This window comes from Felis catus, chromosome C2 (assembly GCF_018350175.1).
Source record: "Felis catus isolate Fca126 chromosome C2, F.catus_Fca126_mat1.0, whole genome shotgun sequence".
NCBI classification, from domain to species: Eukaryota; Metazoa; Chordata; class Mammalia; order Carnivora; family Felidae; genus Felis; species Felis catus.
This window is the reverse complement of record NC_058376.1, coordinates 94,565,279-94,581,835: the sequence shown is the minus strand read 5'-3', so window position 1 is coordinate 94,581,835 and position 16,557 is coordinate 94,565,279. Positions and strand designations below refer to the sequence as shown.

The following is a 16,557-nucleotide window of genomic DNA, read 5'->3' as shown; positions in this document are numbered from 1 at the left end:
AGAAAAGAAAAGAAAAGAAAAGAAAAGAAAAGAAATAAAAGAAACAATCATGCAGCTAGTCAAATTACCCAGTATTTTAACTACTCAAGCATCAGGCAGATAGTAAGTTACCGATTTTCTACTCCAATAATACTCCTGTGATAACGAAATAACTCAGAAATAAATAAGACTCTTGGACATCTTATTTGGACGACATGAAGGATTTATAATTTTTCTACCCTTCCTTTACCAATGTATACCTTGAAAAGACTAAGTACGCAAATGCACAAAGAATTCCCTAACACCAATAGGGCAAAAGAATGCAACAAAATAGAGGCAGACAGCAGTCTGACTTAATTCAAACAATTTCAAAATAGAGGTGGAGCAGCTGACTCTATTCTACTCCCTGTAGCAGGTTATAATGGTCACGATGGATAACCAATGCAGAAGATGCTTTCTCCTCCACAATTTCGACAGAGAATCTCAAAACTCTATTTGTTAGCCAAGTTTACTCTCTAGAAATAAGAGTATGATGTCCCACTAGGAAATACTACTTAAATTAAAAATTCACAGTTGTCAAACACTTTAACAGAGAGGGTCGTGCTCATACCTGAAAATCCAAACCAGGTGGAAGGCAAGTGAGAAATTAAGGAAAAGCCTGAGCTGTAGCCAAAGAAATCATTGTCTGACTCCTCAGAAGAACCAGAGCTCTACAGAGGTAAGAAAGAAAGGGCTGGAGAAAAGGCAGTTAGGAAAACTCTGTGTGGCCTAAACTTCATCATAATTTATGTTTCATGCCACAGTATAGGCGGACGGGTATACGTGGGCCTATAAAACCAGGATTACAACGCACAACCGAGTTAATAATTACGTTGTCAATAACCCATGACCAAAGAAGAGCTAGAAGAAAAAGCACAGCGTCTACTTGCTACTGGTTCGGTGATGGTCCCTACTGCTACTAGACATTCATTAATCGCAGAGCCTTATGGTTACTCCACTACACCGTCTTCCTAGATGACAGAAATCTGATGCCAGTGTGCATTCCAGGAGTTGCCTGGCAGGGCTCTGGAGCCAGACCAACACAGCATCAGGGACTGAGAAGAACCCAGAGTTCTGCGGTGTGCAGCAGACACTCCACATACCGAGAGCAAACATGGTCCAAAGGCTAGAAAAGATCCCCCAAGTTAACCAGCCAGAGCAAGAGACCATGTCCCCATTTTACAGATGGCAAACAGGCACACGGAAGTGTGATATTCTTCAGTTCACTGGGTCAATACTGAATACCTGAAATAGCAAGCTTAGTAATTGGTTGTAGGGATCATAATAGATCCCATAAGACTAAACCTAGAAGAAAGGAGGAAGAAGGCAGACGTGGAGGAGGCCCTTCCAGCTGAGCTTAGTTTAGGGGGCAGAAGTGGGTAGAGATAGAAGAACACAGGAAGAGGCCCTTCCAGTAGTGGGCAGGAGAGGAAAGGTCAGGAGGAGTTAGAAGGGGATGGGGACTGGAAGGGGATCTCCACTGGTATGTAGTGTGTAAAAGAGGGGAAGGAAAAGCAGAAATGGCTGTTGAGCCAAAGAAAGTGGGAGAAAGAAGTAAAAGAGAACGAGGGCGGCTCTTACAGCAGTCAGTGTGGAAGGGGAGGGAGGTGGGCACAGGGGATGATGAGGATCTTGGCAGGAGTGTCATAAAAAGAAAGCAAGCATCTCTCTAGACGACCTTCAGTACTGCTAAGATTCCAGTAACTTTCCAGAGTTATCTGTTGCAAATTTAGAAACTCTTCTGCTTGTAAAATGAAAACCGCCTTGTTGCTGTGGTCCATTTTCTCTCATTTAAAATGGAGTGGGGCTGGGGGGACAGTCGGCCACCATTATTGAAATAGCAATTTTCATTGGCTTTGTGGCACCTTAAACAGTCTGGGAGGCAAATATTCGCCCTCCCCTGTTCCACACTGGCAGGGAGAGCCAGGTACGCAACGAAGCAGCCACCTACCCTCTGCAAATCGGCACTGGGTAAATACTCTACTGGAATAACAGAGCCTATACCTCCGTTTTCCAGCGGAACAGGAACATCCAAGAGTTTAATGTTTTTAACTTTCATCTAGCGAGTGTTTTGAAGCTCTGGCTACGGGCTGGACTTCCCTAAGTATGCATGAGGAAACACGGGGATGTCCCACTATGGAACACACATGAGAATCTAAGAGCTGTGAGCTGTGCCTCTCTACCACATTAGGCTCATCCGAGCATCTGCTGTAGCCTCATCAATAGTCCAGAAAGGAAGGAGTCCAGGTGCCTCATGGCTGCTTCCTGTCTCCAATCCCTTCAGTAATTACGGTTCTGAGTCAGCTTTCATAACCCGCAGTGAATGACACACCTACTCTGAAGCACACATCCTGATATAACCAAGCCCATAAAAGGCTAAAGATAAAAGAGAAAATCATAACAGTATGATGGGAATCATAACAAGATATAATTTCCATAAAAATCATCTCGGTGGCAGCTTCTTCTAAAAAACGGGGTAAAGTAAACATAATATCTCTCACATTACGTTTATGTTCTGTACCTGGTATAAATTCGATTTCTTCATTAAATAGAAAGGAGGGAAAAGTCTACATAGAGAACTAAAATATTACATGAGGGGTTTTTTTTCCCCATTCAATTTGGAAAGTTTTTGCAAAAGTGGATCATTTATTTATGAAAGCCCTAACTTTCTGATCTTATTTAATGAAGAAAGCTTTAGCTCTGATGAAGGGAAAAGACCACAGTGGCTCAGTTAGCCACCAAGGGAAGCTTTGACAAAGGTGGGGACCAAGACTCGTCAAGGAAGGCCCCTACAGCATGGCGGCTTGGGTAATGGCCATCAGATTCATTCTGCCACTAAGGACCTTTACTTGGTATCAGAAGGTGGACATGCTGGGGGTGCCTGGGTGGCTCAGTCAGTTCAGTGTCCAACTTCAGCTCAGGTCATGATCTCACGGTTCATGAGTTCAAGCCCCTTGTCAGGCTCTGTGCTGACAGCTCAGAGCCTGGACCCTGCTTCAGACCCTGTGTCTCCTTCTCTCTCTGCCTCTCCCCCACCCATGCTGTCTCTCCCTCTCTCAAAAATAAACATTAAAAAAAGAAAAAGAAGAAGATGGACATTCTGTACTCTTGGAGGCAGAAGATATCAGAAAGCAGGCAGATATGGATCAAATCCAGGCTATGGCACTCATCAGCTGCCTCAGTTGTGTTACTTAATTTCTCCGAGCCTCAGTTCCTTTGATAGTCAGATGAGAATGAGAACAGTACCTACCTCAGTGGGTTGTCATAATGAGATGAAATGTTAAAGGTTCTGGCTCGGACAACACATACCAGCCCTCTTTCACTTCCCCTTACCTCTCCTATGGCTAAACCCCAGACCAGCAGAACAGGACACTAAACATCTCTAAATCTCATTTTCTTCAGCTATGAACTGATGAAGGCTGATATATGGGAAAGCATTACATGTATGTACCAACATTAGGAAATATTGTTATTATTGCCAATCAGCACCCCTCCCTCAAAATTGTATTTCATGGAATAAGAGTAAGAAGCATCTCTCAGTTTCTACCCCATCTGCTTACTGCTAAATGTTGATATACTTTTATATTAGTGTCCCCTGAGGGGGATTAAACTGTGCTTTATAGTTATTTTCATTTTCATTTTGTGCACTTAATTAATGCTTTTATCTCTGTGCTCACACTCTGGGGTAAAATTTGAGAAAACCAGAATCTGAAAGGGTAAAGATAAATATTAGCAGTAAGCAACTTGATTCTTACTTATCCTTGCACCCGCAACCCAAAACGCATTGAAAATTTAGCAAACACGTAGCGGGATTAAAACAACAACAGCAACAACAACAACAACAACAACAACAACAACAAGACAAGCAGCAAGAAAAAAAGGAACATGCGTTCCCCTGGGTGAAATTTGCCCTAGAATCCTCAGTAGCTAAGTGCCCAGCACTTTCTCCATCTGGAGAAACAAAACAACTTCAATCTACCATCACCCATTATTGAGAAGAAAAAGTTAAAAACTAAATCTGAAAGGCACTAACATTCTTCTCCTGATATGTATCTCCACTGAGTGAACAGAAGGGCCACATGTAGCCTCCAGATGTACATGGCCTTCAACTCCAAGCTGTTTAAAATACACAAACCATAGCCCCCTTTCCCCCATTGTTGAGAAGATGAGGAGCTCGATGGACAGGTGAAGGCTGGGATTGAACCCCATCCTACCATCTCCTCCACACCACATGTGCCTGGTGGCTTTCAGAGAAACACCAGTGCACCTAGTCACTCTGTCTTCTCATTCAGGATGCCAAATGCTAACTAACCATAATCAGGAGTTTTGATTATGGAATTTTCTCTTTCTCTCTCCATTCCTAGTATGAACACCATGTTTTCTCTAACTTCTAATCATTTTTCCTCTGTCCTTTCTGCCAATTTCTAGGTTCTTCCCACCCATCCCAGTGTTTCTTCTGGCCAGTGCTTTGCACTAGCTTTGCATGGATATCATGCCAGAAGAATGGAAATTTATATTCACAATTTTGTAACAAACAGGTAAGGCAAAGTTAAATAAAGAGAAATCAGAAGCCAGATGAGAGCAGCAATTTATACAGGGTTCTTTGGTCCACTGGGACTCTTAAAAGAACCCCAATAACATCAGTTTAAAGAGGTTCTCAGCATCTGACTGTAGAAATACACAATTTTGGACAAAGTATATTCTCTCCTCCGATAGTGAAGAATAAACATCTCCTGACTCTGGTTCTCTAATGCTAGATAACCAATGACTTCAAAACTTAGTGGCTCGAAATAACAGCTTTTTGTTATTTGTCATGATTCTAGGGGCTCTTGCTTCCCATCTGAAGCTCAAATCACCTGAAGGCTTTTCCTCACATGCTGGCATCTTGCTGAGATCACTGGTTGGCATTCCTCTCTCCAGACAACCTCTCCAAACAAGTATCTTAGACTTCTTCCCCACAGGGCAGTCTCAGAATAGTCGGACTTCTTACATGGCAGCTGGCTGCTCCCAGAGCTAGTATTCTGATACGCAGGAAGTCAAGGCTGAAGTCTCTTAAAACCTTTGCCCAAAAAACTGGCAGTCACTTCTGCCATACTTTATACAACAAAGCTGTCATCAGACCCATTCAGATTGAAAGGGAAAGGGGGACAGACCCCACCCGTCAAAAGAAGAACCGAGTTTGAAGACCGCATTAACAAACCACACTCAGATAGCCTTGCATGATCTCCATCACAAACGTGGGGCTGATGGCAGACTGAGCCCTAGCGAATCATCTACACATGTAGATGCCTACTCCCACAGGACAACATAACCTTAATGCTGGGAGATAAAAGGAGGCATTGGTCAACTGTGCTAGTTGGCTATTCACAGTGCTTTCATTTCACTGCCAGTCACCAAGGTTGGGGAAGTGACTGGAGAGAAAGAATAAGAGCTTTCTTTGATCACTAGCAAGTCATCAAATTTCCATATGCATTGCCTGTGTTTTAATGTCTCCCAGTTAAAAAAAAATACCATTTGTATTTTCATGGAGGTACAATAGGTTTAGCTTCAAATTTTGATCATTTTAAGACTTCACTGCTCCTCTTCTTGTACTGGTCCTCCAAGTGCAGATGAATGGATAATTAGTCAGCGTTATTGGACAAATAGATTTGCAGGACATTAGCAATGTAAACTCATGCTTGAATTCCTGCTGTGAATATTCATTTAGATAAGCAGCAAAACTTCAGGTTATTTTAAATTAGACCCAGACATCAATCCTACGACTACTGGAGACTGTATCTGTATATAAAACTGCTCATTAAAGCCAGGCAAGAAAGAAGTAACTCCTGGAAAGGCCAACTGAGCAATTACACCAGAGCTTATCCCCACCAGTGACTCGTTAATGAATATCTCTGGTGTTCCAGCCCTGGAAGAACCCACAAAGGACAAGGCAAGGAGTTTTCAGTTTTAGATGACTACTAAACCCCGAGGGAACTGGTTCTCTTTGAATCCTTTGTCTTCCCCCTTCCTGATAACTGCAGGCAAGTAGGTGGCTTTTTTTGCCCTGCTTGTCTGGTTTCATAACAGCCTATTTCAAATTTCCTGAGTGACTTCTTCAGAAATCTCATATCATCAGTTACTTGAGTTCTTCCTTGCCCCACATGGTCAAAATAAGATAGGACAGCTCTAATAGCTCTTCAGCGGAGGGGAGGGCAGTTCTTCCCTGGTGCGGACAAGGCAAGGGGGACAGTGAGGCAACATCAAGAGCTTCTTGCTTCACCGGCATCAAGTGTCCAGAGTACAACACAGACAGCAGCTTATGGTGACCAGGATGGGCATGGAGAAAAGGGTGCACAGTGTCAACATGGAAACTGGGTTAAGAAAATCCCGGGGGAAAAAATAGATAGCTAATTAGAGTTTTCCAATCAACACACACAAACCGGAATGGATTTTCAAAGATGTTCCTCTTTTTTTGTGTGCCAGAATTTAAGCCTTTTTCTGAGCACCAGGAAGTTACAGCCGACAGAAGGGGATTTGGTGATAGAAAATAATAATAAAAGAAAGTGATCATAAAAGAGCTATTCGTTGAGCCCTTACAATATGCCAGGTGGATACTATGACTAATCGCATTTTACACATGAGGAAAATGGGGCACAAATACATTTAATAACCAGACGAAGAGCACTTAGCAAGCCGGGGGGCAGAGCTGCCCAACAATGGAGTTCATACTCTTCACTACCACTAGCATAAAGATGAAACAGAAGTTTTCTGGCTGGACAAGGCTGGTATCTAATCCCAACTCCATCATTACTGTGCCTGACATGTGACTTTAGTTGTTAGCCTCTCTGAGCCTCAGTTTCCTCACTTAATTCTTCCAGGTGCTATGAATTCCCAGAACATAGTTGGTTTTCAATAAACTATAGGTATTTTTATCATGAAGGCCAGAGAGAAAATGGTCAAGTTAACAACATAAGCCACAATAATGAGAAGGAAACCCAGAAGCATCAGGAACATGAACACTCCATGCTGAGCTGAGCAGGAAAACCGTACCTTAGAGAGGACTCTTTCCAGGGCCTTGATCCCCTCTTCACACGTGAACTAGACCCAATCTTGAGAGAGTCTGTATAGTCTGTGTTCACAACTCAAAGAATTAACATAGGTTTCCTTTCCCTTTTACCTGGAGATATATAAATACATAATATCTGACATACAAAACTATATTTTTACTCATATCCAATCTTTTCTAACTCCAACAGGTCTCTACATCTGAGTCTAAATTAAGTCCTCTCCAGGCACAGTTCTGATTAAATCCCACTGGCTTCAGAGCCATTGAATCATCTTCAATGCCAAGTGAATGAAATCCAATCTCTGTGGTCTTGCCTCCTCTACCTCACAGCAGAGATTTAGGCTTCCATCCTAATGCTATCTCCCCTCATGCCTCATCTAGAACTCCTCTTCTAGGAAGGACAAGGTCCGTCAGCCCACTTCTCCCTGGACATATTTACCTTGGCTCATACCTTTCTATTGCCTTTGTACTGGCTGGTTCCCCTGAGCACCTGCTCATTTTCTCCTGCTCAAATCCCTATGATCTGTTAAGACCCCACTAAAGGGCCTTCTCTTCCAATAAAACTCCTGATACAGTCTGAATGTTTGAGCCTCCCCTAAAATTCATATGTTGAACCCCCAAGGTGATGGTATTAGGAAGTAGGCTTTGGGAAGTGATTAGGTCATGGGAGTGAGCCTCATTAATGGGATTAGTGCCCTTATTTTTAAAAAGGGCCCAGAGAGCTTCCTTGTCCCTTTCACTGTGAGAAGATGCTCTTAAGTCTGTGACGCAGCGAAGGGCCCTTACCCCAACCATGCTGGTGCCCGGTCACACAGTGATAAATATCTGTTGTTTATAAGCTGCCCAGCATGTAATATTTTGGTGTAGAGCCCAAACAGACTAAGACACACATCCCATCAGCAGTTCAGGCCCCAGCAATCCATTCTCTTCTTCCTCTAAATTCCTACCATGTATATAGCCTTCTTCTCTCCAATGCATGTATACACGGTTCAGTATTGCTATGTAACTTCCCCCAGGGAAATCCTTCTCTCTCCAATGATGCCCATATGCAACTTGAGACAACATATATGATTAAGAGTATAGGGTTGTAGTCGGGCAAATCTAAAGTCAAACCACAACTCTGCAATTTTCTAGCTATATGACCTTGAGCAAGCTATTTAACCTCTCTAAATAGTATTTTCCTCTCCTATAAAATAGGATAATAATATCAGTCATCTCCTATGATTTGGGGGTGGGTTCATACCAGGCACATATGAGTGCTGAATAACATCAGCTATAATTATTATCAATACTCATTTCTCATACTTTTTTCTATCCCCGATAGCACTATCTAATCTATGTATCTATCCAACCACCTATCCATTCATCCATCTTTCCATCTATCTGTGTAAGACACTCAATGAATCTTTGCCTACTGCCTAATTTGGATGCACCAATCCTTCTCAAATTTCCATTTCTCCAAGAAGCTCAAAGCTGTTTCTAGTTTATTAATCTGGCATTGAAACTCAAGAAGAGTCTCCAGATAGGATCTCACAGAGAGCCTGCGGATTTCCAGGAGGCTGAAAGGGGAGTGAAAAGTGATCATTTCCTTAGTTCAGATATGCCGGTTTGAAGAACAGCTGAATAATTCATTAGGTCTTTTAAGGTACATTGATCAGATTCTGCTCTTTGAGAAGCATTTTACCTTGAAGTAAACTATTTGTCATTCTCCTTTCAAATGAGAGGTAGATAATAGACTGCCTCTCTTTAACAAAACTATAATAAAGGTCTAAATGATAATAATCCCTTAGACTTGCAGAGTGCATCACAGTTTATAAAGCACATTCATATCTATCATCCCATTCCATCCTTCCAACAGCCCCATCAGACAACCAGAGGGCTTATCTCAGTGTGATAAATGGGAATGCTCAGGAATGTTCAAGAGCTTTCCCACATGCCAATTTGTTCGTTCAAATATTCCAACTCCTAATTCAGTGCTCCTTTTACAGCACCATAGGATTTAAAACTATTTGCGCATCTTTACAAAGAGATACGCAGCTGGAAAGAATGGACCCCACTGCTAATTTGTATTCTAGCTAAAGTACTTGTATTATCACCTTGGAGATATGAATGCAAAGCAAAACTGTCAAATGGCATGTAAGGCAGCTCAATACTTACATGAGGCTAAGTGGGAGACCTTGGTTGAAAGTCTATTTTAATGCAGCCATTTTCAGGGAATTTCATACTTGTTTTCCTAGAGTGAAACAGTATACAGCTCCAGCCTCCAGGAATTTCCTGTTTCCATACTCAGTGTGGGCCACATGTTGGTACTCTTCCTACACCTACTGTTTTACCAGGACCCTTCACCCACTGCCCTCCAGCTGCCCAACCAGCTACCTGGCTCCCCCTGAGACGTAGAGCATGTTCTAGCTGAACACCTATTCGGGGGCTATTTCCATCTGCAACCTGCTCCCTTCTCTCATTCACACCTCTGAGCAATTACCTCAGAGAGACCTTCAGCCCATCTTATCACATACCATCCACACGCACACACCCTGTAACCACTTCCCTACTTTCACCATGGTACTTATCACAATTTGACACTTCACAATTCTTTTATGTCTCTGTTTATGAGTGGTCTCCCCTCTAGAATGTAAGTTCCATAAAGACAGGCTTTTGTTTGGTTCACCACTATCCCACCAGTACTTAGAACAGTGCCTGACAATAAGAAGCTCCCAATAAATACTTGTTGAATAAGGGAATGCAGCCTACAAATTTCCCTGTTTAGAACCCCTACTTCTTCCGATGTGAAAAGATTCTTACTTATGAAACTAAAAGAACAGAAACGAATCTCACAACTAGGACAAATGCAGAGACAATCAGTGCCATGGAAGGGATGCAAAACATGTGGGCAGAATCCCTGAGACCAGAACAACCATGACTGCAACTAGGTTACATCACTAGAGCTAATGCCATTCACTTGATAAGAACAGATTAATGACCAATACTCCTCTCCTACCCCAACCAACTGACTGTCTCATTGCCTAAGGCAATTCCATCAAATGCCTCCAGCTGTTTCTTTTGAAAAAAGATTCGAGTTATTTCCTGGATTTCACATGTATGACAATAAATTGGCATTTACCAGCTGGGAGTAGCACAACCTGACATTACCCATTTCAATCTGATACAGTAACAACTATTCAACATTGGTCATGAAGTATTCTTCCTAAAAATATTTAACCTGTATGTAATAATGAGAAAATCATCACATGTCCAGAAGGTGGGATATTAACCAGGGTAACTGGCCAGGACTCCAAAAAAATCAGTGTCAGGAAGAAAAAAAAGGGACTGGAAGACTCTCCTAGATTAAATACATAATACATACATACAAACGAATGAATGAATGAATGAATGAATGAATGAATGAGTAAATAAATAAATAACTAGGTTGGACCCTGGGATGGGGAAAACATAACTAAAATTAGGAAACTGGGAAAATTTAATATGGAATGCATAGTTTACAGAAGCTCCATCAGCTATACCCATTTACTCTGCATTATTGAAAACCAAGATCCAGTTTATCATCAGTCACCCCTACAAGTAATCATTATGCATTTTCCACATACATCACGTCCTCTAGTTACATACATCTGGTCACAATAAAATCTGCATCCTGGGGCGCCTGGGTGGCGCAGTCGGTTAAGCGTCCGACTTCAGCCAGGTCACGATCTCGCGGTCTGTGAGTTCGAGCCCCGCGTCAGGCTCTGGGCTGATGGCTCAGAGCCTGGAGCCTGTTTCTGATTCTGTGTCTCCCTCTCTCTCTGCCCCTCCCCCGTTCATGCTATGTCTCTCTCTGTCCCAAAAATAAATAAACGTTGAAAAAAAACATTTAAAAAAAAATCTGCATCCTGAGTTCAATAGGGCTTAGCCTCCGTGGAGCATCTTTAATGCTAACTGGAAGAGACAGGGTTTATACATGCTTATTTAGAAGATGATTATGAAAACTGTATTCCCTAAGCCTGCCTTTTGGATTTTTATTATTCCTTCTATTTCTCCACCTCCCTCCCTCTCTCTTTGTATTGGCAGGGGTGGGGGATATGTCAATTAACATTTAGTAAGTTCTGGCATTGAATACATTAAATACTACATTAAATACTACTTCAGCCACTAAATTATAAATTCCTTGAGAGTAGAAATGATACCTGGTTAATCTTTGCATTCCTTGTGGCAAAAAAAAATGTCTCACATAGAGTACATAGTTCATAAGTGGTTGAATTCTGGGTGAGGAGATGGGCTAAATGGGTGATGGACATTAAGGAAGGCACTTGTTGGAATGAGCACTGGGTGTTGTATGTAGGTGGTGAATCACTAAATTCTACTCCTGAAACCACTATTAAACTATATGTTAACTAAGTTGGATTTAAATAAAATTTTTAAAAAAGATTAATAATAACTAATAATGACAATAAAAATTAAATAAATGAAAATTACTGTACTTCAATTTAGAACATGTAGTGACTATTGCTCGAATTTTTAAATGACCCCGAATCTCTGTACTTTGAAACGTACTGAGGAACTAATACATTTTTCAGATTTTGCTACTTTCATTCAGTTGCCAAGTCTCTTAAACATTTCATGAAATGTTTAACAATAAAACTACTCTTCACATCTCAAGAAATATTTTTGAAGAAATTGGAAAATCAAGACATTCTTTCCATGTATAAAAAATTCAACAAGTGATTCAATAAGTCAATATCATACCTTATTTCAAAATGAAAAGGCATGAAGAGCATTTACTAAGATCTTCTGAATACTCTTACCTACATCTGCTAAAAAAAAAAAAAAAAGGGCTTGTTTCACCAAATAATCCTTGCAGCATGATTTATCCACCTTTCTGCATCCATATCAACCACATCTTCACTCACCTTCTCCAATGAGAAATTTTATAGTTGCTTATTTCTTTAGTATTTATTGAATTGATTCTGGCAATGTGAAAAGTGTTATAATATTTAAAAATCATTTAACTTTCTCCTTTACAGCTCCCTCCTTGCTTTTTTAAGTTCCCTTTCCATTTGGGAATCTTGACATTTGTAAATGTCCTGGATCATCAGGCTCTGAGACATTCAAATTCTACTTTACTGAAATCAGACTGCGTGGGGCGCCTGGGTGGCTCAGTCAGTTAAGCATCTGACTTTGACTCAGGTCATGATCTCAGGGTTCGTGAGTTCAAGCCTTGCATCAGGCTCCATGCTCATAGCACGGAACCTGCTTGGGATTCTCTCTCTCTGCCCCTCCCCAACTCGTGCTTTCTCTCTCACTCTCTCAAAATAAATAATTAAACTTAAAAAAAATCTGTGTGCTGAATTTCAACAATTATGTTTCCTCTACACTTGCTGACATTCTTTCATGGGCATTAAGACCACTACCTTCACTGGGGCCTCATGCACCCCCTTCCTATAATCAAAATGGTTTGTAAGGCAAGCTTTTTCTAAGACCACATAGCATATCCCAAAGAATTACCACGACCTAGTTCTAGAACATCACTCCAGATAGATTTCAACCAGTGGCAAAATATACAAAACATCTTTACTTCAGCAGCTGAGCCTCGTTTCTAAGAACCACTCCCTCTCTGAGAGGCTAACCAGAGGAAATCACCCCCTCGGAGAAAAAGAGACCATGGGCTTGGTCCCCGTCCAGCCACCACCCAGCTGCACAATCCTGAGATGTGTGTCTCTGAGCTTCAGTTTCCTCATCTTTATAATAAAGCAGTTATACTAGGTCATCTCTCACTTGCCTTCCAATTCTAAGATTCTGTAATTCCACTGAGTGTTCCTATTTGGGACAGAGGAGAAACATGATTATCAAATCTTATATATGTACACACACACACACACACACACACACACACACACACACACACAGCAGCTTTGGGTAGCTCTTCATTATCTTGCTACTTCCATGTATTTTGGGTGCTCTGGCAACTTCCAAAAGGACCTATAAGAACTTAGAGATTAAAACACAGCCCAAATCTATGACATAGCAATTGTACTCTTAGGTCTATATCCAAGAGAAATAAAAACATACGTCCACACAAAACTCGTACACAAATATTCACATCAGCATTATTCACACTAGCAAAAAAATGAAAATAACAAAAATGTCTATCAGTTAATGAATGGATAAATAAAATGTGATGTATCCATACAATGGTATATTATTCAGAAGGGAATGGAATACTAATACTTGCTACAACATGGATGAATCTTTTTTGTAATTTTTTTTATCGTTTATTCATTTTTGAGAGACAGAGCATGAACAGGGGAGGGAGGGGCAGAGAAAGAGTGAGAGAAAGCATCTGAAGCAGGCTCCAGGCTCTGAGCCATCAGCACAGAGCCCGATGCTGGGCTCGAACCCACGACCAGGAGATCATGACCTGAGCTTAAGTTGGGCACTTAACCGCCTGAGCCACCAAGGCACCCCCAACATGGATGAATCTTGCAACCATCCCACTAAGTGAAAGAAGCCAGTCCCAAAAGACCACATGTTCTATAAATCTATTTATATGAAATGTCCATTATAGGCAAATCTATTAATACAGAAAGTAAATTAATGGTTGCCTCAGGCTGGAGTGGAGAGAGAGTTGGAGGGAAATGGGAAGTAACTGCTAATAAGTAAAAGGTTTCTTTTGGGGGTGATGAAATTTTCTAAACTTGATTGTGATGATGGCTGCACAGCTCTGTGAATATACTAACATCCACTGAATTGCACACCTCACCTCAAATGGATGACTTGTATGGTATTTGAACTATAGCTGAACAAGACTGGTTTTAAAATATTAACAAATAAACATGCCCCAGGTTTCTGCCTAAGGATAAAAGAATTAAAAAAAAAAAAAACTTTTGAAGCAAGCCCTGGGTTCAAATCCCATTGCTCCTCCTCAATAGCTGTGTGACCTTGAGCCTGTCTCTGACCCCACAAGGCAGAAATGACCCATCATGGTAAATTCATCCGTGTGGAAGATGTCCTCTAGGGACACAGCCTACCAGCCTATCATCTAGAAAACACACACTTCTTTCCACTGCCCTTGTTTGGTACTGCACATAAAGTAATGTTATGGTTCAACTTCATGCGTATTCTTCTGAGGCCATATTATTATCAGCCTTTTGGGTGTCCATGATTGTGCCCCACAAATACACACACATTTATACATATGCATTCAAATTCACACACTGTTTCTAATTAGGCCATTTACTTCTGCGAGTTGGTAATTTAGACTGTAAACACAAAGGTAATATTTCCATGGCTTTAAAAAACTAGCTAAGTGATGTCCACTTTAACTCAATAATTTGTTGTTTTTTAAACTCTCTACTTTCTCAAAATACCTTCTTTTGTTTTATTACTTTTTTTAAGAACTACTATCAGAAAATGAGAAAATAGGGGCCCCTGTGTGGCCCAGTCAGTTGAGCATCTGACTCTTGATTTCTGCTCAGACTATGATCACAGGGTTGTAGAATTGAGCCCCACGATTCTCCCTCTCTGTCTCTGTCTCTCTCTCTCTCTCTCTCTCTCTCTCTCTCTCTCTGTCTCTCTCCCTCTGTCCCTCTCCCCTGCTCTCTCGCTCTGTCTCTAAAATAAATTTTTAAAAAGATAGAAAATGAGAAAATAAGCTTGCTTTTGGCAATCATACAGTCATCAAACATCTAACATAGGGTTGGGCAAAATGGGAAAAGGAGAGTGGGAGGTATAGGCTTCCAGGTATGGGATGAATAAATCATGGGAATAAAAGACACAGCATAGGGAATATAATCAATGATATTGTAAGAACATTGTAGGGTGACAGATAGTAGCTACACTTACTTGTGATGAGCAGAGCATAATATATAAACTTGTGAATCATTATGTTGTACACCTGAAACTAATGTACCATTGTGTGTCAACTATACTCAAAAATAAATAAATAGATAGATAGATAGATAGATAGATAGATAGATAGATAAAACCTAACATGTACCAGAAGTTGTGCAAAGCACTCAAGATACAAAGATGAATATGGGACCCTAGTTAGCCTTAACTCTTGAAGAGCTCATCGTCCAGTGAAACCATAGTAAAAAAATTCTTTTTTAACTTTCAAAATTTTTTCAGCTTTACTGAAATATAAATGACATATAACATTTTGTAAGTTTAAGGTGTATGACCTGTTGATTCAATACACTTATTATATACTGCAAACGATTACCCCTGCAGCATTAGCTAACACCTCCATCCAGTCACATAATTACCGTTTCTTTTTTATAATGAGAACATTCAAGATCTACTCTCTTCACAACTTTCAAGTATACAATAAATTATTGCTAACTATAATCACGGTGCTGTGCATTAGATCCCAGAACTTATTCATTTTCTAACTAGAAGTCCAACTAGATGACCAACATCTCATTTCCCCCACCCTCGACCCCTGAAAAAAAATTTTTTTAATCAACCAAACTAATTCTCTTCATTGATATAAAATAATGAGTTCTTGTTAGTGTTCTAATACCTCCCAGATGGGTTGGCTTCGAGCAGCTGAAATCTTTGGAAACTTAGAATCATCCCCTGCACCAATGAGAAGGCAGACCAAGAAGTCTATCACACTCTTCTCCAATGAAAATATGCCATTTTAAGCCAGGTTGAACTTTCCCTCCATTTTTATAAAGTTCCATGGCTAAAGCTGAAGATATTTTAGCCAATATGCAAATCAGTCAATGTGCAGCACTGTGTCGATATGTGAATACTTATTACATTGCTATATAAACCTGTACACATGTTACTAAATAGAAAAAAGGACTACAATCACCCAGATCATTTAAAACCAAACTCTTTACATTAAAAATAATCTGAATTCATATATATTGGTATATGGTGTTTATGTGCACTCCCACTCAATTTACACATGATTAATTTGTGTGCTTTAGAAAAAAGCAATGAAATCATTACCTGTTTTTAATATGTATACACTAATTTCAAAATCCACAATTTAAGCAACCTGCCAAATATTAAAACATGGGTATGCAAACTAACAATTCTTCTCAGATATCTGTTAGTAATGTTATAAATAGTAACGCTAATTCACACTAATATAAATGCCAACTTTTTGCCACCTCTTTGGCTAAATAGAGAAGTATGCATAATCTGACTCCCTATAAATTCTAATTTTAAGAAATTATATTTATCACTATGCTATATTTATTACCCATACCTACACAGTATTTATCCAAAATTCTATGCAAAAGACATCTCATTGGTAACTTTTCCCGTATTAAAAAAAAAAAAAAGTTTTAATGTTTTAAGTAGAACAATATGTGTTCTATTTAATCAAAAAAAAGGAAAAAATGACAGCAACATGAATGTAAAAATTGCACATTTTTTCAACATCAAAGTCATCTTGGAATACATACAAAACTATTTTAAACAGGAATGAACTTTATTCAGGTCTACCTGAATAATTGCCTCAAATTTTTGCCCATTTTGACTGGAGC

At 40.2% G+C, this 16,557-nt stretch overlaps 1 protein-coding gene and 1 long non-coding RNA gene across 2 annotated transcripts in view; one reads left to right on the top strand and one right to left on the bottom strand.

Moving 5' to 3' along the window:
* TNIK (TRAF2 and NCK interacting kinase) overlaps positions 1–16,557 on the bottom strand; it is a 391,801-nt gene that overhangs the window by 341,724 nt on the left and 33,520 nt on the right.
* Positions 3,304–6,574, top strand: LOC109503570. The gene is made up of 3 exons (XR_002162650.3): positions 3,304–3,461; positions 4,447–4,556; positions 4,842–6,574. It is a non-coding gene; the product is annotated as an uncharacterized LOC109503570 (long non-coding RNA).